The sequence below is a fragment of the Phyllostomus discolor genome, chromosome 1, assembly GCF_004126475.2.
Source record: "Phyllostomus discolor isolate MPI-MPIP mPhyDis1 chromosome 1, mPhyDis1.pri.v3, whole genome shotgun sequence".
Lineage (NCBI taxonomy): Eukaryota > Metazoa > Chordata > Mammalia > Chiroptera > Phyllostomidae > Phyllostomus > Phyllostomus discolor.
The window spans coordinates 171,120,176-171,144,156 of record NC_040903.2 but is presented as its reverse complement, the minus strand read 5'-3'; the positions used below and the strand labels follow the sequence as shown (position 1 = coordinate 171,144,156).

The window sequence follows — 23,981 nt, the reverse complement described above, 5'->3', positions numbered from 1 at the left end:
CCTCTTCTGCTAGTATTTTGATGTCATTGCTTATCCTCTGTAAAGTCATACAGATCTTCTTGTTAAAAAATTAGCAGAATAGTTAATTGAGAATCTAGGCTTTCCAGTCAGACATATTTAAGTTCGCATTCCAGCATTGCTAACTGTGCAACTGTTGGCAAGTTATTTAACTTCTCTGAGCTCAGTTCTTTTTTTTTTTTCATCTTGAAAGTGGTGATAATAACACCTTAGAGAGCTATTGTAAAGATTAAATATTATGCATATAAATTGAGGCTGCAGTTTCTGGGATGCAGTAAGTGCTCAATAAACATTAGTTGGTAATCAGTAAAATCTGTCCCCTAGGGAACAGATGCAAATTGAAAGTGTGGACCTGGATGGCTGAGGCTGACTGGAGTCTGGGAGGTGTGATAGGGCTCAGGATGCACAGGCTTCATTTCAGGTGTGATTGAGGAAATATTAAACCTCTGTGTCAGGGTTTATTACAGAAAGTTTTGATCACAGTAATACTGGTTCCTGAGGAGCATTTGTCCATTATAATCCTGGATCACATTTTTAAGGAAAAAAATGAACCATCGCTTTTTTTTCTCTTTGTTTAATTCCTATAGAAGCCTTTCTCCCTCCTCTTGCCTTTCCCCCTATCAGTTGGGGAGGGAAGAAGTCTGTTTCTAGTACAGTGGTTACTCCTGGACTCCAGTGACAAATTAGACCTACTAATCCTTATTGAGAACCTTCCATGGCCAGTGGGAAGAGCAGGGGGAGCAGAGAAGGTTAGTGAGAGCCAGTCCTGTTCTTACAGAGCATACAGCCCACTGGGTCAGACCAGGGAACAGCTCTCCCAGAGAAAAGGTGGAGTGTGATCAGGGTGCTGCAGGGGCAGGTGGGACAGGACAAATTCTAACATGAGGCAGCAAGCAGGCTTCCCAGAGGAGGCCTCTGAGCTGGGGCTGGGAGGAAAAGGTGAAACATGCATTTCAGTCTGGGGAAAGGTTGTGGGCAAAGCACCAGTCTGGGAGAGTTGGTAGTGTGCTTGTCAATGTTGTGCTGCATAGGAGATTAGAGTCATGCCCATGGATGGTCACAATCAGATGGAAACGTTTCTCAATCTAACCTGCCAATCAGCATATTCTCGGGAGCTTGCAACAAGCACAGTTTCTCAGGTCTCTCACCTATTGATTCAGACTCTGTGCTTAACATAGTTCCAAAAGATGGATTTGGAAAGATAGTGAGGGCCAGTTCAAGAAGAGCTTTGAATGTCATTCTGAGTTTTGAGTTTATTTGACTTTATTTCCCAGGGCAATATTTTTAACTAGCTGTTTTTTGGGGTTTTTTTTTTTGGTGCTAGAAGAATCACACTGCATATGATATTCAGGTGGTCCTAGGTCAGTGGTTCCTGGGGGGAGGTGTGGGATAGATAGGTATCCGTGAAGACTTTAATGGGGCCCTTCAAGCTATTTGGGGTTTTTGAAAAATCTAAAGCAAGTTATGCATTACCCTTTAGAAGTTTGTCACTAGTTTGGCTAGTCCTTTCCTTAGTGTGTCTTAACATGGATTAACATGGACCAGGTAGGGCAGCCCAGTGCAAGCGGTTACAGGCATGGACTCTGGAGACAGATCTGAGGTTTAGACTTATCCCACTGCCAGTGCCAAGATCTCCAGCAGGCTTATTCACCTGTGTGTTCCTGTGTCCCATGTCAAGTAGGGATAGCAGCAGTGCCGGCTCATAGGACTGGGATGACCGTTCTGTGAGAGGAGTTGTACACAGTGCCTGACGGAGAGAAGATGTTCAGGAAATGTTGTTCCTATTAAGCTGTCTCATGGAAAAATAATTATAAGTGACTACGTAATTTTGTTTGGTAGCAAAACTCAGGGGAAATCATAATAATGGCAAAGGGTCCGCGAAGGTGAAAAGTGTGGCGAGCTCCTCAAAGGGCCTGTTTGTTTGGACACAGCATCCAGAGCGGGGAGCAGGCGCATGCCTTTTCTTCGCTCCCCCCGTCTAGGGCAGAGGCTCCTCTGAGGACCCTCACACTTAAGCTCTGCCTCTGGAGGGTGATTTATCCTGGAATTGGTTATAACAGAAAATAATAGAAAATTACTTGCCAGGGGAAGAATCAAACGAGTGTATATTTACTTTGGGCGCTTTTCCCATTGCATTGGGTTAGTCTGCCAAGAAGTTAAAAATAGTAGTGATAAGCAGTCTGTGAATCGGTCCCTCTTGGGGTGGCAGGGGTCAACTGAAAGCAGGATCGTTCCTCTGGGCTCCTGAGCAGGCCACTTTGTCCCCTTCCACTCCGTCGAGAGCCTTTCTCGCAGCTTCTGCTGGCTGCTGTCCTGTGATCTGAATCCTCTGCCCAGTTCCCCTGCCTGTCCTATCAATTCCTCAGACTTGTTCTAGGCAGCCTGTGTTAAACCAACCAGCTTTGGATGGCCTCATGTTTTAAAGACACTATTTATAACCAGTAATTTATGTTTTCATGATACTGCATGTAGCAGCTGGTCGCCGTGTCACTGTAGTAAGGGTAGAATGAAATACATGGTATTTATGCGGGTGGCTGTAGCATTTGTCATTTTGTCTATGGATTGCTGTTGCAGGAAGCGTGTAAAATTGCAAAGGGTATTTTTCCCCTTAAAGATAAGCCCTAGCGTATTAAATATTCATCAACTGTGTTAGAACACTATACCATCTTTTTGTTTCCTTCATCCTTATTTTTTCATGGAAATATATTCAGATGTCTATACTCTGAATTGTTCTCATAAAATGCTCCTCATTGCAACTGGTCCCCTGAGCAAAACTGAAAATCTTTTATCAACAGCTGTTCCCAAATATGTTTGTGAGCATGCCCTTCAGCCTGTAGGGTCGCAGCTAAATAACGCCACTGGCACCCTGGAGGCCTTGGCTCCCAACTTCCTTGAAGCCCTGCAAGCTCATGACTTTGAGCTGTGGGTTACGTGTTGAGAATTGGTGGCCCGAAGAACCTTTTGCCCTTTTTAAATAGTTGCTCCTGCCTCATTTCCTGGGGCAGTGTTGGGTGTCTTGACATTGTATTTTGTATTTCATCATTTTGAAGTTGCAGGCTGGGAGGACAGGTGACCGGGGGCCTCTCTTCTGAAGATGTAATAAAGCCAAGGCTGCTGGCCAGGACCCCCTGGAGGAACTGCAGGGGGAGTGGAGGAGCTGGTGTAAGTTGGGGGAGGTGAGGAGCAGGGCAGGAGGAGGGGATCACCGCCATCCCTCCACCGAGCAGTATCTGTCCAGCGGCCCTCAGAGCTCTGAGGAAATCAACAAGAGGGAAGAGTGTGTGGTGACCGGTGAGGGTGGATCCCACGCATCTGAGCAATGTCTTCTCCTCCAAAGAGTTCACCTCAGGATGATCCAGAACAGTGGTTCTCAAAGTGGGCCTGGCTCACAGTGGCCCCGGGTTGCTTATCTGAAATGCAAAGGAAGGCTTCCAGGTGTCTGGGAGTGCGCCTCCAGGTGATTCTGATGGGTGCTCTGGGTTCAGAGGCACATCCTGTCCCCTTCTGATTGGGCTCTCCTAACCCTTGCAAAATGACAAGGGCTGGGCAGGACACAGATGAAGTACAAACCCGCTTTCTGCCCAGAAAGAGTGTATGGGGTGGACTGGTGTACTTCTGATGGCAAGGGACATGGGAGCCAGTAGGTGGCCAAGTCCTGGTGCCTGGAAAGAGGACAGACAGGCTCCTGTGTCAGACAAAAGAGGTTTAGTCCTGCCTTTGCTAGTCACTGGTTGACTGACCTGAACAAACGGTACAACCTGAGTCTTGTTGTGAGGAATGAAAAGTGGTGCTACCTAGTGGGGACCCAACAAACCTCGGTTTTCAAAAATGGAGGATGAGGATATGAAACTCTAAAGAGATGTTCCTGGCACTACCCAGCCCCAATAATACTTCCTTTGGCTCTCACTGAACTTAGAAGCACACGGTCTAAGTAAGCATTAACAACCGCATCTCTTACCTACTAACGCTGACGTGCATACATTGCTAGAACCATGGCTGTCATCTCCGGAGAACTTTCAGGAGACAGGCAGTGTCCTGAGGACTGTGCATGTGTTCTCTTTCCGTGTTTGCAGAATGATGCTATGAGAGAAAGGTGGTGGGCAAATTAATGAGCCCCTAACAATGTCCACCTTCTAACTAACTCCTGGAACCTGTGAACATGTTACTCCATAGATGTGATAAGCTAAGGGCCTTGAGATGGGAGATGCTTCCAGATGATCTGGGTGGGCCCAGTGTAACAACACCCTTCTAAGAGGCAGGTGGAAGGGTCTGCGTTGGAGGAGGAGATGTGGTGTTGGAAGCAGAGGGGAGAGTGACAGGAGTCTAAAGGTGGAAGAAGGGGCCGCCAGCCACAGACCAAGAGTGGACTAGAGAAGCTGGAAAAGGGGAGAGAATGCATTCTCCCCACACCCTCCAGAAGCAATGCATCCTGCCAGCGCCTTGATTGGAAGACTTCTGCCCTCCAGAACTGTAAGTCCTGTAATACGTGTGTGTCGATCTAAGCTGTGGTAATTTTTCTCAACAGCCACGGCAAAGTGCAGTCATACAGGGAAGCTGACATTTGACAGAGGGAACTGGGGATGAGAAAGACAAAGCCACCCTGCCTGCGTCACACAGCTAGGAAGTGGTGGTGGGGAATCCTGCCCCACTCTGGCTCCAGAGCTGGCACTTGAACTGTTACGGCACACACATCGTTTCCGGGAGCAGGTGCCTTCATGGTAGGGCTGCCTTCTGTGCCTTTTTGATTTTACTTGCATAGTAGAGTCGGCAAAAAAGGTTCACGTGAGACTCGACTTTGTGATGAAATCAGATGAGTTTTTCCTCTAGAGTGCTCTGTATCATTAATTCGAGCTGTTCTCTTTTCTAAGGCAGCCTGGAAGGAGGGCAGTTTCTGGGGGTGGTGTTGAGGGAAAACAGGAAGGGGCTTTAGCTTCAGTATGGATCATTCAGCTGCTTGAACAGGAGCCAAAGGTACATTTTCATGAAAATGGAAAAAATAAAATACAACAACTAGGTAACAGTGAGGCTGAGAGAGCGCCAGAGTGGTCTGTTTCCCAGCTGAAGCAGGTTGTTAAGTTGCTACGTGGAGGTGAGGAAGAGGGTTGGGAGGGCGCTGCTCTTCTGCTCAGGTAGCTAGTTTGTACTCCGGGATCAGAGAGACAGGAGCCTGGAGAAGAGGCGGCAGATCTGGCTGCCAAGGGAGAAGCTACAGTAGGGAGGATGCCAAGCACAGAGGTATCGTCAGGACCCTGAAGAGCTGAGCTCTAGACTGAGTCTTTTTTAGCCTCAAAGTCAATCCAGGGCCTGAAAGAATCCTAAACTTTCTCCGAAGCTGTTTACGGGGATGTGAAAGGAAAAGATTCAGAATCAAGGGTGATGATGGTTAAGGCAAAAGGAGGCCCCATACAGAGACCACCTGCGGGGCCAGTGCTGTGCTGGTGGCTCCTGGGGCCAGGTGGAGGAGGCAGGCCAGCCCCACCTTCAAAGGTCTGCATCTGCCCTGGTAGGGAATACAGCATTTTCACAGATTCCTCTAAGGAAGAGCCAGCAGGATAGGGCCATGAGGAGGCAGAGAGAGCAATGGGGTGTTGAGAGGAAAAAGAAATCACACCGACTAACAAGGGAAGGAAAGAAATGAATAAGGGTGGAGGGCCGCTGTGAGGCAGGCTCCATGCCAGACATATTCACATACATTCATTCTCTAGTTTAGACAGTCAGAGACACTGAGGCAAATGGTACGCAACTTCCTCGAGCGAAGCTCAGAGAGGTTCAGTAGTCTGCCCACCACAGCAAGCACTCATCAGAACCAGGCCTGAAACTGGGGTTGGGGTGTGAAGCCTGGGTGTACTTTCCATCACACTGCATCAGCTCCTCCGGTGGGGAGGGGGGCAAGGTGGAGGGCCACAGAAAACTTCCTGTGTCATTTCAGGATGTGGAGAAATGTTCAAGAGGTACAGCAAAGTGGCTAACACAGGTTATATGCTCCAGCTCTTAGTAATACCCATTTATCCTAAAAATATCAAGGTTAATATACAATATGTAATACATCAAGTGGCTACCTCTGAGTGTTGAAGTTTGGGCTATTTTGTTAAAATTCTTTTGGCTAATCTACAGTTTAAAAACTTTTTACAGGGAACAATATTTAATGTATTCATAAATACTAATAGAACTTTGGGTTTATAAACCCTTTTGGAGAAGTTTTTCCTGAACAAAGATTTCCAAGTATTTTAGAGATATCCAAAGAATGGGTGGGCCATCGGGGGATTTCCAAACAGAACAGAAGAGCAAGAGCAAATGTATAGAAGTGGGGACTGTTAGGACTATTTTTACATCTATGTCTATGTGTAGGAAATATGGGTTCAATGTGGCTGTAACATGAAGCCTGTGTAGGAGATCAGTGGAGGTGAGTGTGGGTCCTGGGCTGGTGGTTACCTTGCAGCACCCTGAATACCAGGTTTAAGATTGGGTGTGAGTTCTGCAGATTATGAAAGACCTAATCTAGTGGTTGAAATGCTTTGCTAAAAGTAACACTTTAAATGTATGGTAGAGAATTAAGTGAGGTCTATGCTAAAGAGGTTGCTCTTTGATATGGGAAGTGTTGGGAAAAGGTGGGAAAAGACAGCAGATTCCCACCCTGCTGCTTCTGGGTAGTGACACACTATCACCATCTAGTGGTCATACAGACAAATTGTAGGGCTAGTGGGCATGGAGCCCTGGTTGTAGAGAAACTTCCACCAAAGCCAAAAACTCCTAGTAACATCATCTATAGCTCTAAAAACATCTAGACCTTTATAAATATCTGGATAAAGAGTCACCTATTTCTTGTTAACTTGTGCATCTTTAATGATGTAGACATTGTTTCTTACTCAAACGCAACAGAGAGAGAAAGAACATTTATATTCTCTGAATATACAACTATCTGGGTTCAGCTGGAAGCTGAGAGTACTCAGTAGCTTTGAGACCTGTAATGAAGGGGAAAAAACTTTCTTACTTCCTACCAGGTTGGCATTTAAGAGATTTAACTGCTGAGCACTAGACAAGCGATGATTTTTACAGAAGTCCTCATTTCAGCTGATTCCACTGCCTGATTAGATGTCGTTACAAGGCCCGGATTTTGAACAGAAGAGCTGGGGATGTAAGCCGATTCTGTGATTTTTTTGTGTCACTGCAGCCAATTTGAGACATCTTCTGGCAACTTGACTTTCTCATTCTGTGTTGTAATTGTGGGGAGGCCTGGGCTTAAGTAAGTGTAGCTGGGCTCAGATAATTGTTGTTGGTAAGGGGGTTGAGGGGGTGAGGATGGGAAGGGTAAATCTAATCGTGGAGACAGCAAGGGAAAGAGCCTTTTACCACGTTAGCTTTTGGCAGGCAAAGTAGCTGTGGAAAAACGTGTCCGAGGAGCCATCCTCTCTGTGGTGGGACAGGCACTGTGCTAGGAGTCCTGAGGTCTGGCGTGCCCCCCCCTCCGTCCCCACTGCCATTATCTCTGTGTCTTTGGGTAAGATGACCTCTCTGAGGCCACATGCCCCTTAGCAGTAAAGCTTGGTTTTTATAATGCCTTTCCTGTACTGCAGTGGTACTCCATCAGACAGCACTGAGTGGCTATGGTGGGAAGTGTAAGGAGGTATGCCAGTTACCAGTGGATGTGCAGTTTCTTTGAAGCATCCAAGTGCTATGTAAGTTTTACTTCTCACTCTCCCTCGGGCTCCCCTCCCCGCCCCCTCCTGTGCCTCTTCCTGTCCCTGTGCCCATTCTCTGTGTTCCTGTTCCTCTTCTGAGCGCTGGCCCTGGCCCTTTCCTCCAGGAGATTCGAAGGGCAGGGGGAGGGGAATTACTCTGGAATTCCAAGTTGTGTCTCATTCATCTGTTGTCTCTGAGTCCAACCTTGGGCTCAGTCGAGGTTCTGCCTCTTAGGTCTCTGTGACCTTGGGTAAGTTACTTAACCTTTCTGGGCTTCACATGATTTTTACCTGTAAATTGAAAATCTATAAACTATACAGAGGGTAGTTGTGGCGATTAAGTGAGATATCGACAAGTGCTGTGTTAAGGTGCAGATATTTTGAATTTTTGTAAAGCTAGCCTATGAGTTTAACATTTCTCTCTGCCTGAACAATTAAGAATGGGTTGATGTTCTCAGCTTTCACGTTCAGGAGGGGATGTAGCTTTCTTTTCTTTCATTTTCATGAATCCCCTGTTGCCCCAAGCCTTATTTATTTTTTCCATTTTCAGGGATCAGCACCGTCTGGCTCAGTGATCCACAGGACCCTAGGGTTCTCCAATCCTGAGGGGTTGGCGGGACCCCAGCCCCCAACTCTGCTCTAGTGAGGCAGCCTGCTTTCATTCTGTTTTACATATTGGAGTTTAGAATGGGATTTACTTTGGTTAAAGGCTCCTGAGCAAAAAAGAGAGAGTTTGAAAATACCAAACATTGGCCTTGGTGTAGGATAAAGACATTGGGTCAAAAGAAAGAATGAGGTACAAGACTAGACTCTGGTGAGGCATAAAATGCTCTGGAAATAAAGAGCGGATTGAGATGCGCATAGCCACTTGTGAATTGGTGAGAAGATAGGTCTATAATTTCAGCAAGAAATAACCCTAAAGGATGACAGAGTTGCATCCACAATCATTTTTTTTTTAACTGGTGACGGTTTCCTAACCAGAAGCTTGTGGAAAACTGACTTCTGTCGCTGGGTGCTTGACATGGTGTTGACGCGGGGGTGCTGCTCCCCAGGCAGAAGCAGCAGGAAGGTGGGAAGAATGAAACTGTGTTCACTCTTGTAGCTGTTTCTTCCGTGGGGTTTGTGCAGAGGGCCTGGGGAGAGACACAGGACGCCTGTCTGTCAACAGGTGCTGGGCGGGGCATGTGAAGCGCTGCCCAGTGGGGTCTGGAGTGCAGGGAAGCTTAGGGCAGGGCTCCAACTCTGTCTTTGCAAAGAGTCTCTGCTCGAAAATAAATGGCACAGTATTCCTTAGTATTGAGGGGCACTCAGAATTTTGTGGTGTTGGCTTTGGAAAATAGTCTGTAATTTCCTTTGACAACCTTCTTTTTTTCTGTTACACCTCTGTACCTCTCTTTTAGTTTTTCAGAAATCAGTCTTCCAGCTTCTGGATCTCTGTTCTTAGCAGGAACCCTCCATAGACTCTGCAGACTGATACAGAGAAGGGTGTTAATTTAGACCTTACTGATGCAGAATTTGTGATAATCGTGTCAGAGGTAGAGTGTAAGTATAACTAGCTCTGCTCGGGAGGAAAGGGCTCTCCAGAGCAAGTTCAAGGGAACAAGGTGCTTGTAGTATTGAAGAGCATGCAAAAGGATGTTCTAATTACAAATCCTTCTTGCCTTTTCATTAAAGTAGGACCTCTGCAGGGCCAGGTTGTGTTATGTAGGTCTGAAGTGCTCCTCTTGATAAAAGAACAACACCTGATTGTTTAGGAAAAAGAAAATGTTTTGTCATTTATTCTGCTGGCCCTCAACCCCCATGTTCTCTGACCAGTCTGAAGGAGAGGGGCTGAACACCTAGCCTCGCCAGCAAATGCTGGCTGTGCTGGGGTCCAAGACTGCAGAGAGACAACATGTGGGAAACAGTTTTAAAGTGATGATGAAACCTTATATTCAAAGTCAGAAAAAGCACATGTTAGTGCATAATTAAGAATGCAGTCTCTACATGTTGTTGATCTGTGGCAGGTCACTGAGCTGTCTGGCTACACACTGGCTATTCCAGTGATACAGGAACCTCCTCTCCCTTGAGCAATGACATCTCCAATCACCAGAGCTTGTCCTCTTTCTTTTAAAAATTTTTTTATTTATTTTTGGTACAGATGCATTTAAATGATATAGCAGTTTATTGAGCCCAGCCTCTACTCCTATTGATTTGGACCAAGTTTGTCGGTGTTGCCTTGGGCAAGTCATTGTATTTCCTGGAAGACTCCGTTTCTCCATGTGATTCACGGGAGGGAACAGCCCCTTTTCGGGAAGGAGCTCAGCACTGACTTGATTCTGCACAGATATTCACAGGTGCCCTGTCACATCATGACACTGGTGGCCAGACTTTGACTAATCCTGACCAAGTGCACACACACATACACACACATAAATGGAGAAATAGATAACTGAAAATGGACAGTAGATTTTTTTTTAAAACCCCACTGAAATCAATGAAGGGAAGTCATGGTGTATAATTACATTAAATGTGTTGCTTTGGCTACTTGCAGCTGTAGGCATTGACTGTCATTCATTGACTTACATCCAACTTATATTGGGTCTGTGTATCTTATGAGCTATTCTTCTGGGTACAGTGAGTGACAGATTGGAAGACCCATTCTGTCCCTATTAAATGGAGCATAAGACAATTCTGTGTTCTGCCACATTCCTCAGTAATTGTGGGCCTGTGTCTGGTGCTGTGTTGAAGAATTGCAGTGGGGACTTCAGTACCTGGAAACTGGTAACAGAAAACCCAGCTATGAACTAGCTGAAGTAGCTTGTATACAGCTCACTGGAGGACCAGACTGTGTGTCTGCAGACCCTGTTGATGGCCTCAGCTCTTTCACTAAGTGTGGGACCATAGATAAGACACTTAATCTTCGTCTTGGACCTTGGGTTTTCTAGCCATAAAAAGAGGCAGCTGGTCTAGGTGAGCCTGCTCTTGAATTCTATTAATTTGCAGAAATGATTTTGAAATGTCAGGGCTGAAAGAGAGTCATGGCTTGCTTCTACCTTGCCCCTGTGTTACTCAGAGTTGGTGGATTTCCTCACCAAGACCGCTCCAGCTGAGCCTAGTGTGGAAACTTCTGGACCGTTCGCACCAGAAATGGCCCGAGTGGCAGCATCTCCTTTGTGAACCATCTAGCCCTGTGGCTGGTCTCCTGTGTCGCCTGATAGGCTTTTGCCAGGACTGGGTTCTGCAAAAACACACACGTAACCAAGGTGTTTCTTCTTTTGCTTTTTACAAGTTTTCAGTTAGTGCTATAGGAAGAGCAAAATTAGCTGTTAGAAGCCTTTACCAACGTAACTACCTAGAACTGAGGACTGGTCTGTGTGGTCTTGAAACACAGCCGAGGACCCAGGGCACCTGTACGTGGGCCCGTACAACAGAGGAAGGGCACACGTGACCTTTCAGAGCAAATTAACAGCAGGCTGTGGAAGCCTAGCATTACTGTGCTGTGAAGTGTTTTTTAAAGCCATCTTTAATTTCTTTCTGACTACAGACAATGTATATGCTCATTTTGGAGGAGAAAGCAACAATAAAATATCCTAGACAGGACCAATTTTACATATTCGTGCATACATATAAATACATTTCTATCTATTTACATTCTGGCTTTTGCACCAAACATGACAGCTGATACATTTCTCTTATGATTAAAAATAGTTCAAAAACATGATTTTCAGTGGTCGCATAGAAAATCCACAATGGTTGTGGCACATTTGAGCTGTTGCCACGGCATATCACTGTACTTTTGTTTGGACCTCACAAGTTGTTTTCCGTTGCTGTTGTTTCTGAAGTGGCCTTTGTAGGTGGAAAGACAAATATATAACACATTTGAAGTTCATATTCACTGTGAGAAGAAATTGCATGTAATTAGCATATTTTAATTTTCCATTATAGCCACAATCTAGGATGCTTAATATTTAAAGATGCAAATAATACATAAGGATTTCTTTTGGAGATTCTATTTTTGTCCTTATGTGTGACCAAATCCAGTAATAGAGATAAAAACAGTGAAAACAATAAAACATTAAGAAGAGAGAGGAAGGGATGAAAACTGACGGTTATGGAACCCACACTGTATGGATGCATGTACATCACCTCATTAAGGTCTCACTGCCAGTTGGTGAAATAAATGTGACTTATCCTTATTTCACAGAAGACAAAACTAAGCTCAGAGAGGTTTTGCACTCACCCAGGTTGATGTGTCTGGGAAAAGGCAGAGCCAGCATTTGAACCCAAATCCAAAATATAACTTCCATCTGTATCACATCAGGCTGCCCAAGTACAATTCAACTCTGGCTCAAGGTCATTGCTTCCTGCTTCCTTCCCCTACCCACTCTAAATCTGTAGGAAAAAAATCAGGAAGAAAACCCCTGTTCTTTGGCATTTCCTGTTCCTTGAAACCACTTGTGGGGACCTGGGAGAGTGGAGTTCATATGGCATCCATGGTCCCTCAGTCCGCCATGTGCTTCTTTCCTACTGCTTCAGAACACCCAGCTCTTCCCAGCTTCACAGATGAGACTTCTGAGTAAGAAACTGCCCCCACGTTTGCAGCCCCACGCCCTCCCACAGCATAGCAGAATTCATGCCCTGGTCTCTCACAGTGATGCAAGTGGCTTTTCATAGGAAGTTTGGTCAAAGCAGATCTGTGCTCACCCAGTGCACAGTGGAATTGTGCACGGTGAAATTGGTACATGCCCCTCAATGTCCTCCTCAGATTTCCAATGGAAATATTCATTTCTGGAACAATTATTGTATTGTTTGGGCTCCAGTGAAAAAAGTGATTTTCTTTGTAACTGACTCTGCATTGTGACTTTCATGTTTTCATTGATGAAGACAGTTCTCTTCATAACCCCCTCAGAGTTCCCACCCAGAGGGTTCTCTTTTCTGTGATCTATTATGATAGCTCTGAAGCGCCCTGCAGCCCTGAAATTCTCCACTTGTCACCATGTTTCTTATCACCTCTGCGACCTGTGCACTCATCCACTCATTCAGCAAGCAGCTACCAAGTGCCAGCTACAGACCAAGCATGAGGCTGTATTGCATTCTCACCCATGTCCCTTCTCAGGATTGGTCGAATGCTATTTTGCAAGGGAGTTTCACATTTATTTGAAGTAATAATATGAATTAACTTATTTACTGAATATTAAAGCTCAATAATAAGATACTCTTGTGTGAAATGTGGTTCAACATTAAAACAATGCTGTGAAAAAATATGAAATGTAACGCGAACTTGTAAATTATAAAAAAAGTTCTCTTTCTCACCTCAGTTACTTTGCATATGGTACCTTAGGCTAAAGATCTCACAAGCTAATGTCTATAAATGTGGAACAGCTTTTACTAGCATCGGTGACTGGAGGCAGATTCTTGTTGCTTTGCTACTATTTCCTGTTTGTTTTTAACTAGGTCTTATTCGTTCTTGGATGACTGGTCCCTGTCAGTGCCATGAGAGCTTGTGCGGTATGTTGCTTTAAGTTGGTACACCACGTTCCCATCTTTTTAAAATTCTTCCCAGCAAACTTGTGATGTAGGGATGCACTGGTGTTCCCATTCTGTGGACGAGGAAACTGACGTCATGCAGCTGCTGATTGCAGAGAAGGGGCTGGAAGGAATCATTTTTTATCTCAGTCTACTGGACGACAGCTTGATTTTTCAGAATTATGTGGGTCATTTGGTGTACCTGTCTTCAGATCCTCACAAAATGAAACTTTTTCAGTGAACATACATATTCCTACTTGAACAAACAAATGCTTTTCATTCACAGTAGAAAACTGAACCTCACGAAATGAATTCGGTCTCTCTCTATGGACAGCTGCCCAAACTGGGAAAGCATACACAAGGTACACTTCGCTGCCACTGCACATTCCCAATGCAGTGTGATCGGCGCGAAGGCACATTAGTACCCTCAGTCAATACGTCGCCCAAATGTATAAAGGCAATACAATGTGGTATTTTGGAACATGATGTTAGGTTTCCTGATTGGAAATGTTCTTGAACTAAAATATCCTCCGTGAAAAGCTTTTTTGTGGTTATAAAAAAAGATCAGCATCTCACAGGTTACCCGATTTGCTAATTACTTAGAATTCAGATCAGGTATTTGTGATGAAATTAGCATGCAATAACCATCAGCTTTTGACAAGGGCTCCTGATGGAAGAAAGGGGTGGCTGTAGATGATAAAGGGATAAGAAAAAAAGGAAGTCGATTTTCATGGGTAAATTTTATCACCTGGGTTAGATGACGGTTTAATGTCTTAATGATGTTCAGCAAGAGCAGATGGATAAATAGGAGAAGCAGAGTCACTTTATGAGAAGTGTCTCAAATGGTGTGACTTTTCCTTTAGAAAGGCTAATAACTGGAACTCTCAGTGTGGGCTGTTACCCCTTGCATTCTGTGTAGGAGGACCGACAAGAGCTGGTTATTTTCCAATTAACAAAGGGTAGAAGGTGGTTCTTAATATATTTACTTAGAGGCCCTGCTTTATTTCTATCTATTTATATATGTCTCTGCCTATTTATTTATATATAAAATCCTCCATGCTTGCAATTTACTGAAGTCTAATCTTAAATGACTGAGGCTGACTCTGAGAAAAGACCCTACTACATTTGGGTCATGCCCTTCCCTTAGTGTCCTATGTCCTTGGCTTAAGATGCTGATACAAATGTGAATGCAGTATGAACAATGTCCTTTTATCTTGTGACCCTCCCTGCCCCCCTCCTCTGCCTCTGTCCTTTAAAGGCCATAGACTATGCTTCGGAATGACTCACCCTAAAAAGGAATGGAGCTTTTCTAACTCTCGAGTCTTTCATCAAATATTGTTTCAGCCGATGTAACAGCTCCTGCAGCCATCCAAGACTGAGAGCTGTTTCTTAGCTTCTCTGGGTCCATATCACCATATTTGTACACTGGGGGCAATAACGGTACCTACCTGAAAGGACTGGGTGAGGAGTAAGTAAGTGTATATTTGTAAAGCACTAGAAAAGTGGTTACACACAGCAAGGCTCAAAAAGTGTTCATTCAATAAAGGCGAAGATCGACTGCTCTCATGGAAGTAATGAGCTACCTAGCCATTTAGACATAGAGGGGGTCAAAATATTGTGCCTGTGAGCAGTAGTAGCTACTCTGGAGAAAGAATGGAAGGTGAATATCCACTTGATGCTGAAGATGGCCCATCTCCCACCAGTTGTAGAAAGTTGAGAATCCAGGACTTGCAAAAAACATCCTGGCTGATGTCCAGAAGAGATGACCTTTCTGTGAAGGAGAATGTCAGACCTTCCTTTAAGCCAAGTCAGAGCGGCACGTATTTCCCCGCTGCCTGGAGCAGTGGAAAACTCCATGCTGTCCCTTCAGGCACTCTGGAGATCACATCTGTCAGGATGGAATCGTTCATCCCACACTCTGTGGACAAGGGCTTGGCCTCGGAGCCCGACATGTGATCCATGCTCGTTTGGGGCAGTGGTCACGGCGAACTCTTTTGGAAGGGAATTTGGTGAGTATTCCTACGAGTCAGTGTGCAGCTGGGGTTGGGCTTTGGCATGTCCTCCCATGTGTTGGACTGTGGCCCTCATGCTCTCCAGGGGCTCGGATTTGGCTCCAGCCAGGGAGCACACGCAGGCCTCCGAGGCCCAGCGCTGTTGCTCTCTGCAGCTTCACGGACTGTGGAATTTTACTGATATGGGTCTGAGCCACGGGGAGATGTGCCTCAGTGCTGCTTTCGTTTCACCCAGGCATTCTTCTGTACCTGCACTTTCCCATCCATTTATTCAATGGTCACCCTGTAATGGATAGTGGCCTGCTGTGTGTCTATCCCTAAATGCGCTTAGTAGGGCAGATGTACATAAAGTTAATGACAAGATTTTTTTTTTCTTTATTTCATTTGGTTATTTCTAGTTCCTTTCACAGTGCCTAGCACTTGGGAGGTGTCCCTTAAATTCTGGCTGTTTGAGAACAATGGGATAATTGTTACAATAAAGCAAGATACAAGGTGCTATGGGAACCAAATGTATGGCACTTGTGTAGCACAGATACCTAGTTTTGTCCAGTGTTTTTAACTTTACAGTTTGGTTTTATATTTACTCTATCACTTTGTTTTTGCAGATAACTTTTAAAAATGGAAGTGTATTTTTCTCCTTTTCTTGATGGATTAAGTACAGAGGAGTTAACCCAACTCCCCAGCATCACACAGCTCTTTGGTCACCAGGCCCATCATGGAACCGCCTCCAAGGTGGAGTTCCTTTTCACGTTCATGCATCGCTTACACCATGCCGCAAGGGCTCCTTTTCCCCCGAGAGGTGGTGAAACCCAGTGCTCCAGGTGATGCACTATACTCCCATTTTGCCAAAGTGCTTGGTTTTTGGTCATTTATTTATCCAACAAACCTATGCTGCATACCTCCCATGTGCCAGGCACTGACTACAGTGTTCTGTTTACGACTTACTGCATGTGCCCTCTGGGGTTGGTTGGTTTGCTTTCCTGAAGCTTGGAAAAGGATCAGTTATGTTCTCCCTTGAAAGTGTGTCCCTGGGTCGTTTGGAAGGGATGGGTGTTCTGACAGCCCCCAGGTTCTTCTATACAAGCATCTCTCACTGTTGGTTACAAAAGGTAGATGGCGCTGAGCTGAATCTGCCCAGGTTGCATTTTACATTCTGGAAAATTCTTTAAAAAAGCAAAGCCTTAATATGGGCCAGGACTAAGTCCTAGAAGTGTAGTCCTGAGCACGTTTATTAACCTCTTGTCAACTTAGCTTTAATATCATCTGTGAAAGAGAGGGGTCTGGAGACCCAGTCAGTTCCTGAGGGTCTTTCTACGCAGTGCCAACCACTGGCTGTGTTTCAGGGCCCTAATCTAAGTGACTGCTCTTCGAATGCCATAGTTACCAACACTGTCCTCCTTCCCAAACAGCCCCGACCTCCTAGGGTCTCAGGCTTCCTGTTTGCTTTTCACTCCCACAGATTCCTGCTGGGCTGTTCTCTGGCGCCATCTCTCCCTGTCTCTGGGGAAGATAATAGAGAGGAGCTGAGAAGACTGCATGGAGCTGCCTCTTCCATGAGCTATTTTATGACTCATGTACTGTAGGGGGTGCTGGCCTGCGGGGGGTGTGGGGAGAAGGGAAACTTCCCTTTGTTTCTTCCTTTCCACTTAGAAGAAACAACTCAAGGATCCCACTACCTCCAGCAGCTGCCTCTTCCACACAGGGTGTTTGCAAAAATTTCGAAACAAACTCTGGAATCCTAAAAAGGGTAACAGGAACAGATTTTTAAATATCTTAATTCATCTCTTCTGACTATTTCCCACCTTGTCTTACCCTCTTTTCCTTTGCTTTATTTTCCTAAAACAAACAAACAAAAAAAGTGACAGGCAGCTGGCTTTTCACCCAGTAAAAAATAGGAACATCTCTTTGGCTTTGCAGCAGCTCATGAGATTTCTCTTCAGAAGTTTCAGAGAATTTCATCCAGAAAAGACTTGGGTGAGGAGGGTAAATGTTTGCAGCTGGATTAACACTGCCCATTGGGTTCTAAAGCATCAATGGCATCTTTCTCTGTATAATCCCATCCTGCAGGATGCAGAGCCCAAAGGCACTCCTGCCTTGGCTCAATGACAACGCTGGGGTCTCCCTTCACCTTGAGTGTGGGGAGGAGAAAGAGCCACTGTTGTGAGGTGCCTGAATCCTGGGCCCGGCGCCCAGTGATTCACCACATTCTCTGCATCTAAACACATCATCAGCTTTGTCAAGTTTCTGCTGTGGTTGGATAATTAATGTTATTGGAGGACACAGTGAATTTTTTCCTCTCACAGCTGAAGATGAGACAGAATTTCTCAGGCATCACACACAAGTGTACTTTGCTTAATCTTTCCCATTTGAATGATCTCCATTGCCTAATAGAGCCCTGAGAACTCCTCCAAAGATCTTTCCATGCCTGAGGCCACAGCTCCCCAAACACCCAGCATCCGTTTGAGGAGGGAATACAAAGCAAGTCTTCTAGCTTTACTTTTCAACTTTTCTTTCTCATTCTCTTTTTCCTTCATAATATGGAAACACTTTTGGTGCCTTCTCTTGATTTGGATTTGGCAGTGTTTCAGGTTCACATGCCTAGAGAAATATTCCTTCTAACATCTTAGTCCAGGAAAGTGATGGTGTCGCATGATTGCTGAGCCCACAGATCGCCTTGCTCAGGTGACGCCCTCTTCATAATGCGAGAAGCAGAACCATCGTTCTTCCATTTGTTAGCTCATATTCCACTCTTGAATCAGCTGAAGGTCTTGACATGTATTTTCTGACATCATACATGGCAGACATAACCAATGACATTTCCACAGAGGACACGTGCCCACATGGAGGCATAGACGTAATGGGTGTCCTCGCTCTGACCTCCACTTTCTTTCCCGTTTGAGGAAGCATGCCGAATGGGGGGCTGTGAGAGGGGCTTTACTATGTGATAACTTTCCATCCCTCTACTTTATGTAGGAGACTGTAATCACTTGGAAACTAGAATTTGTACTCTTCTTAGCCACAAATGGCTCATCACGCATCTGGAATGGCGGGTCATCTAGAGTCACTGAGAACCACTTCTTTCCATGCCAGAGATTTTTCTGTGGACCACTTGCCCAGAAGTTTGATCAGAAGTGGAGTGCTGTGGCTCACAGTTTCTTACTAGTTGTGTTTTTCACCTTGAAAACAAGGGCATGAGAAAGTTTACAGGGCTGAGAGTCAGGGTGACCTGCTTGGTATATTAACAGTTGACAGGTGGCCCCAGGGAAGTCTGGTACGTACGTTTTGAATCAGTTTATCTGTGGGTCCTTCCTATGTTGCCCTTCCCTTTTGTGTCTCTTCCCATCTCGTCAATAGGATATGCTAAGAATGTTGTTCAAAGAGTGAAGCAGTTTTGTTAGTGGGGAGCAGTATCTTCAAAAATGAGCTGTGGGCTTTGGGGAGGTGAACTGTTGAAGTGGGCATGAGAAAGGGGTAAGTTAAAGTCTTAGTGTTAACACGCGAGGGACAGATGGAGAGAGTTTGGTTAGGACTGGTGGGCTATAAGCTTCTGACCCACCGATCAAGCAGAGCCACCTGCTTTGGTCAATAAGCTGTGTGAACCCACTGCAGGCTAGATGTCCATGGGACCAGAAGTGGCTTGGCCCTGCAGAATCTGCTCACTGTGAGAGACAAACGCTAGCTGGCATGAGTGATAATGGCCAAGTCCCTCTGTAGCCTGGGCCTCCATGTCATTGTGAGTCCTTGCAGAACACTTTGCTCCTGAGGGTTCTGAGCAATTGAGGAGGGAACCCATGCATGAAACCCACAGTCCAGAATGCACAAGGTCATTACTGATGCATGTAGCTATAGAGAAGAGTCATGGTGCTTTAGAGCCGGAAGAAAATTCAGAGCGTGTCATGCCCGAATCCCCTCATGCAAATCAATTAACAAAAATTATATAGCCAAACATTCACATTGATGCCCTGTAATTAGTAACTGGAGTTTGAGGTGCTCAACAAGGTAATAAAGCCCATTAGCAGCCGTCAGACCCGTGGAGTCTCTTTGGCACAGCCAGTGGGTTAGCAGCTGCTTGCTGGATGAAGTGGTTGAAAGCAAGAAAATGCCATCTCTCTGGGTATGTTGGGCCCCATCCAGACTGGGATAGTCACACTCACATTTCCTTTCCTGATAATAATTAGCAAAATTTTCCTCATTTGCCTGGGGATTGGATGGGGATCAAAATATTGAGGGACAAACCGTCCTATCCCAGTTAAGGAGTATATAGTGTAAGCCTATTTGAACAGGATGTTAAGCAAAAATGGGTTCGTCATGCCATTATTCCAGGTTAAAGCCCAATTCCTGGGCAGGCATTGAGACCCAGCCTCTTAGGGCTCCAGCCTGCCTTTCTACAACCCTCTCCTCCTAATCCCCTCCCATGCTCCAGGTCCCAGGGCTTGTTGTGTGTGTTCCAGCCTTTTCTGCACTCCCATGATTCTCTGTCTGATGTGGTTCTCTGTCAGGATGCTTTTCTGCCATAGTCTGCTTGATACACGCACACCTGTTCATCCTTCAGAGGCCAGTTCGACTGAGAGTTGTCTCCTCCCCTAAATGTGCGAGGAACACTGATCACTTCTCTGTCCATAGTGCTTTGTCCACCCTTCTGTTAAAGCAGTCTGCTATTCTTGTGAATTTCTTACTTATCTGTAAGTGCGTGGGTGTTATGGTCTTGTTTTTCCCCCAACTTCACCTAGAGCCTGGCGTGAAACAGTTACCTAGCCAATACCTCTGAATGTATGGGTGGACAGATGCATAGACAGATGTCCCCCAAAGCTGCTTTCCTGGTTTTATTTTTTGTATAAATGTAAACTCTATAAGGCCATAAATGTCCATCTGTTTTGTTCATTGCTGAAAGCCCCAGCACCTAGATTAGTACTGAGCATGTAATAGTTTCAATAAATGTTTGTTGATTAAATGAAGGAAATACAACAAAATAATTTAAAACATTTTTTTATTGGTTTTAGAGAGACGGGGAGGGAGGGAGAAAGAGAGAGAAAGGAATATCAATGTGAGAAAGACACATCAGTTGGTTGCCTCTCACGCACTCTTTGACTGGGGACCAAACCCACAACCCAGGCAAGTACCCTGACCAGGAATTGAACCCACGACCTTTCAGTTTGTGGGATGACTCCCAACCAACTGAGCCACACCAGTCAGGGCTAGAATAAGTTTTTAAGCTTTTAACTAATGAAGACACTAAACTTTTGCTCACGTATTTTACAGATTTAAAGGAAAGTCTCTCCTAGACCTGTAATGACTCTCTTCCTCACAGGGTTGGCAGAGTCATTCCCTTCCGCAGGACTGCGTGTCGGCACGTCCTTCTCGTAGCTTCTTATTGACAGTTAGGCAGTAGCTCAGCTGTTTCTCCAACTTAGGAATTGGGGAATCTTTAAGGGAATGTGAGCATGTGTTCACTTCAGAAAAATGTCCGTTTAAAATGTGTTTATAACACTTACTTTTCTGCCACTGCCTTCCCTGGTTTATCATTCTCTACCAGGAGACGTGGGGGAGGAGGCGGGAGGTGCGGTTGTTTGCTTTCGTTTGCATATCGAGGAGAGAAGCTATTGAGTTGCAGAGAACATTTGAAATAGCACTGGAATCTTTGCCAAGCTCCTCTGACTGGCAGCTTGATGGGGAAAGATGAGCAGCTATTTTCACCAACTCTAAAGCAAACTGGGCCTTCTCACAACGTGAGTATGGCAGATGGAAGACAAGCCATGTGCTAATAGGGGACATGGGGACTGGAGAGCAGTCTACATATTCTGTGCGTCGACTTTGCCCTGCACCTATCAAAGCACTCTGCTACAGTAAGCTATTAATAAGTAGATGCTGCATTTAACATTAATGTTGTTTGAGTTTCATCATCAAAAAAAGTATTAGGAGTATTAGAAGTCAGATATTTGAAACTTTCCATTTAAACATGAAAACGATGGTGTCCAGAGAAGAGAATATTCAGTACAAAGTGTCACAGGTCTGAAACAGTGAAGTCAGGATCGGTGTGCAGTACTTATCCTGTGGGATTTAACTTGTGGGGTGTTTGGATTGGTAATTACGAGATGGATAATAATGGTTGCTCCAGTATTTTTGAATCCGGGAGTGAGTTGCAGTCTTTTCCATTTGCCTACTAAGCTTCATTTGATACCCAAATATTATGACTTGATAATAATTAGGAGCATTGTTCCATTCACATCTTCCCACAGGAAAAGGGGAAGGCACTAAAAAACACAAGAGAAGTGTCTATTTATTCGCTCATCCCATGTGGTGATTGTTTGTTAAGCATACAACACAGTACTTGGTGTCTACTGGGAGAGCACTGGATAAGGGCTGTAGAGTTGAGGGTGTAGTCGTGACTCAATTGCTTAATGACTGTGCACCTTAACCAACTTGGAGTTTGGTATCTTCTTCTCAACATTGGACATGAATGATGTAACCAAATGCAAAAGCTTTCACCTCATGTGCTGTCAATTGTTATTAACTGCCTGTCCTGCTATGTTAAGAAGAAATCAGAGGCCACATTTGGGTGCAGAGTAAATGGATGCTATTCTTGATCGGCTGGCTATGTCTGCTGTGGACGGGGGCAGGGAGTCACAGCATGTGTGCAACTTAATTTCCATCCTGGGCCAGATAATCTGTGTGGTTATAATGCCTGTGTACTGTTGTTCCATAAAGTTGAGTCTGCCTTCTAAGAACTTAAAACTGCTGCATATTCCTGGTTCTGTGCAATTTAAATATGAAAGCACCTAAGGGCAACTGAGGCAATATAATAGTGATAAATCCCTACCTATAAGTAAAGAAATGTCAGTGTTCTTACAAGCATAATTTTTCATGCCATTGGTCTTAAACAAAACAAAAGAAAAAGGATGGCTTCCCCTTGTCAGTCTAGTTTCCATCTATGCCAGTGAAGACTTTTTAAACAAATCCAATGCACCAGTAGAATTCTTCCTGAGTTACTATTTAGCCTAAATGAAAGATTAGCCATCTATGCCTCATTTCAGTGAAAACTTTGAATTTTTAAATAAGTCACATGAAGTTTAAAAATATAAGCAAGAGACTTTTTGTATATTTTGGTCTAGGAGACAGATTTAACTCCAGTTTGAAATTTTGTTTCATTAGGATGTTTTCTTTTGACTGTAGGTTTAAATTAAGGTTGTTGTACATAACAGTGTTGGTATAGGGAGGAACAAAGAAGATTGCTAAATGTGGGCCACAATTCTGTTCCTTTGCATGTATTATCTATGTATGTTCATTTCTGTGCCAATTATGGCTCTAAAATAATTATTTTAAAATTGTACACCCCATTTGAATGAATTGGGCAATTGATGTAGAGCTTTAGAAGTCCAGTTAGGATCAACCAAATAAGGCCAGTAAGCATTTCACAACTGACTTTCCAATAGCATATTTCTTTTATTTCTAAGAAATATGATAGAATGCCCCTTGTCATAACGTGGCTTATTATCAAAGAGAGTCATAGAGTATTGAGTCATATGACACCTCCAAAAACATAAAAGCTTAAGAATTAATTTATTCTAGAAGGAGGATTTAGTCCTGTTTGTACACATACAGAGGAGTTTTACCAGGTGTGATATTCCTAAATTTTAAAAAAATGGAATGATACATTAAAAATCCTATAACATTGGATAGAAAAGGCTCTTTGGTTCTTGCCTCTTATTTTATTAGAAAGGTGAAGCTATTTCCTAAGACTTTGGCTAGTTATGGCAGAACTAGGCATTATGTGAGGAAATAATTTTTTAAAAGATTTTATTTATATACTTTTAGAGAGAGGGGAAGGGAGGAAGAACATCCATGTGACAGACAAACGTCAGTTGGTTGCTTCTTGCACCTGCAACCCAGGCATCTGCCCTGACCAGGAATTGAACCGGCAGCCTTTTGTTTTGTAGAATGATACCCAACCAACTGAGCCACACTGGTCAGGGCATCAGGAACAAACCCTAGTCCAGTGTTTGTTCTTTGCTCAAGTAATTCATCAAATAAAGACAGTATAAAACAGGATGAAGTCATGTGAACATTACAGAGGAGAAATGGGAGCTCTTATCCAATAATTTGGCTTTCCCAAGTCAATGCTTTGAAAGCTTCTTTGAACTCACTGAGATGTTGGTATATTTCATCATTTCAGATCCTAAACAACAGGTAGCTTTCCCTAAGCACTTTACCTTTTCTTGTGGCTACCTGTGATTCCTGGCTGATGTTCATGTTGAATCTCAACAGTTACATTGATTATTATGGGGTTGGTATATGGCTTTCTGATTTTCTTTATGACATATCTGCTGTAAGCACCTTCAAATCCTCTCTGGAGGGGAGTAGAAAAGGAAATGAATAAATGAAAAAGGAACACTTGAGAAAGAATGGTATCTTCCTAGCAGCTAAAATAACTTTTTCCCACTAGTGGTAGTAGGGTTCTTTTGATGAGAAATTTGTTTGATGGCCTCTCTGTAGGAGAGAAGGTAGACTTTGGCATACCTACATTTCAAACCAAAGTTAAGGTTTCTTTGTTGATGAAGAGGGACAGGAAGGGCCACAGATGAGGGAGGTGAGCACAGAGAGAGGAGGGAGGAGAGCATCTAATGGGGACTCCTCCCTATGGTCCCACAGATCTTCAATAACAGGAATGATCATAGTAAGCCAAGAGTTTCTCATGGAAGCTGGTGACAGGGCTGTCTTTTGTGTAGGTGACAGCACAGGAACAGGCAGCTGACTAGATGCAGTCCCT

At 44.4% G+C, this 23,981-nt stretch overlaps 1 protein-coding gene and 1 long non-coding RNA gene across 2 annotated transcripts in view; both read left to right on the top strand.

Moving 5' to 3' along the window:
• Positions 1 to 23,981, top strand: part of RORA (RAR related orphan receptor A) — a 701,886-nt gene that overhangs the window by 50,788 nt on the left and 627,117 nt on the right. The gene's annotated exons all lie outside the window — the stretch shown is intronic.
• Positions 455 to 19,317, top strand: LOC118499064. The gene is made up of 2 exons (XR_004901568.1): positions 455 to 7,464; positions 7,798 to 19,317. It is a non-coding gene; the product is annotated as an uncharacterized LOC118499064 (long non-coding RNA).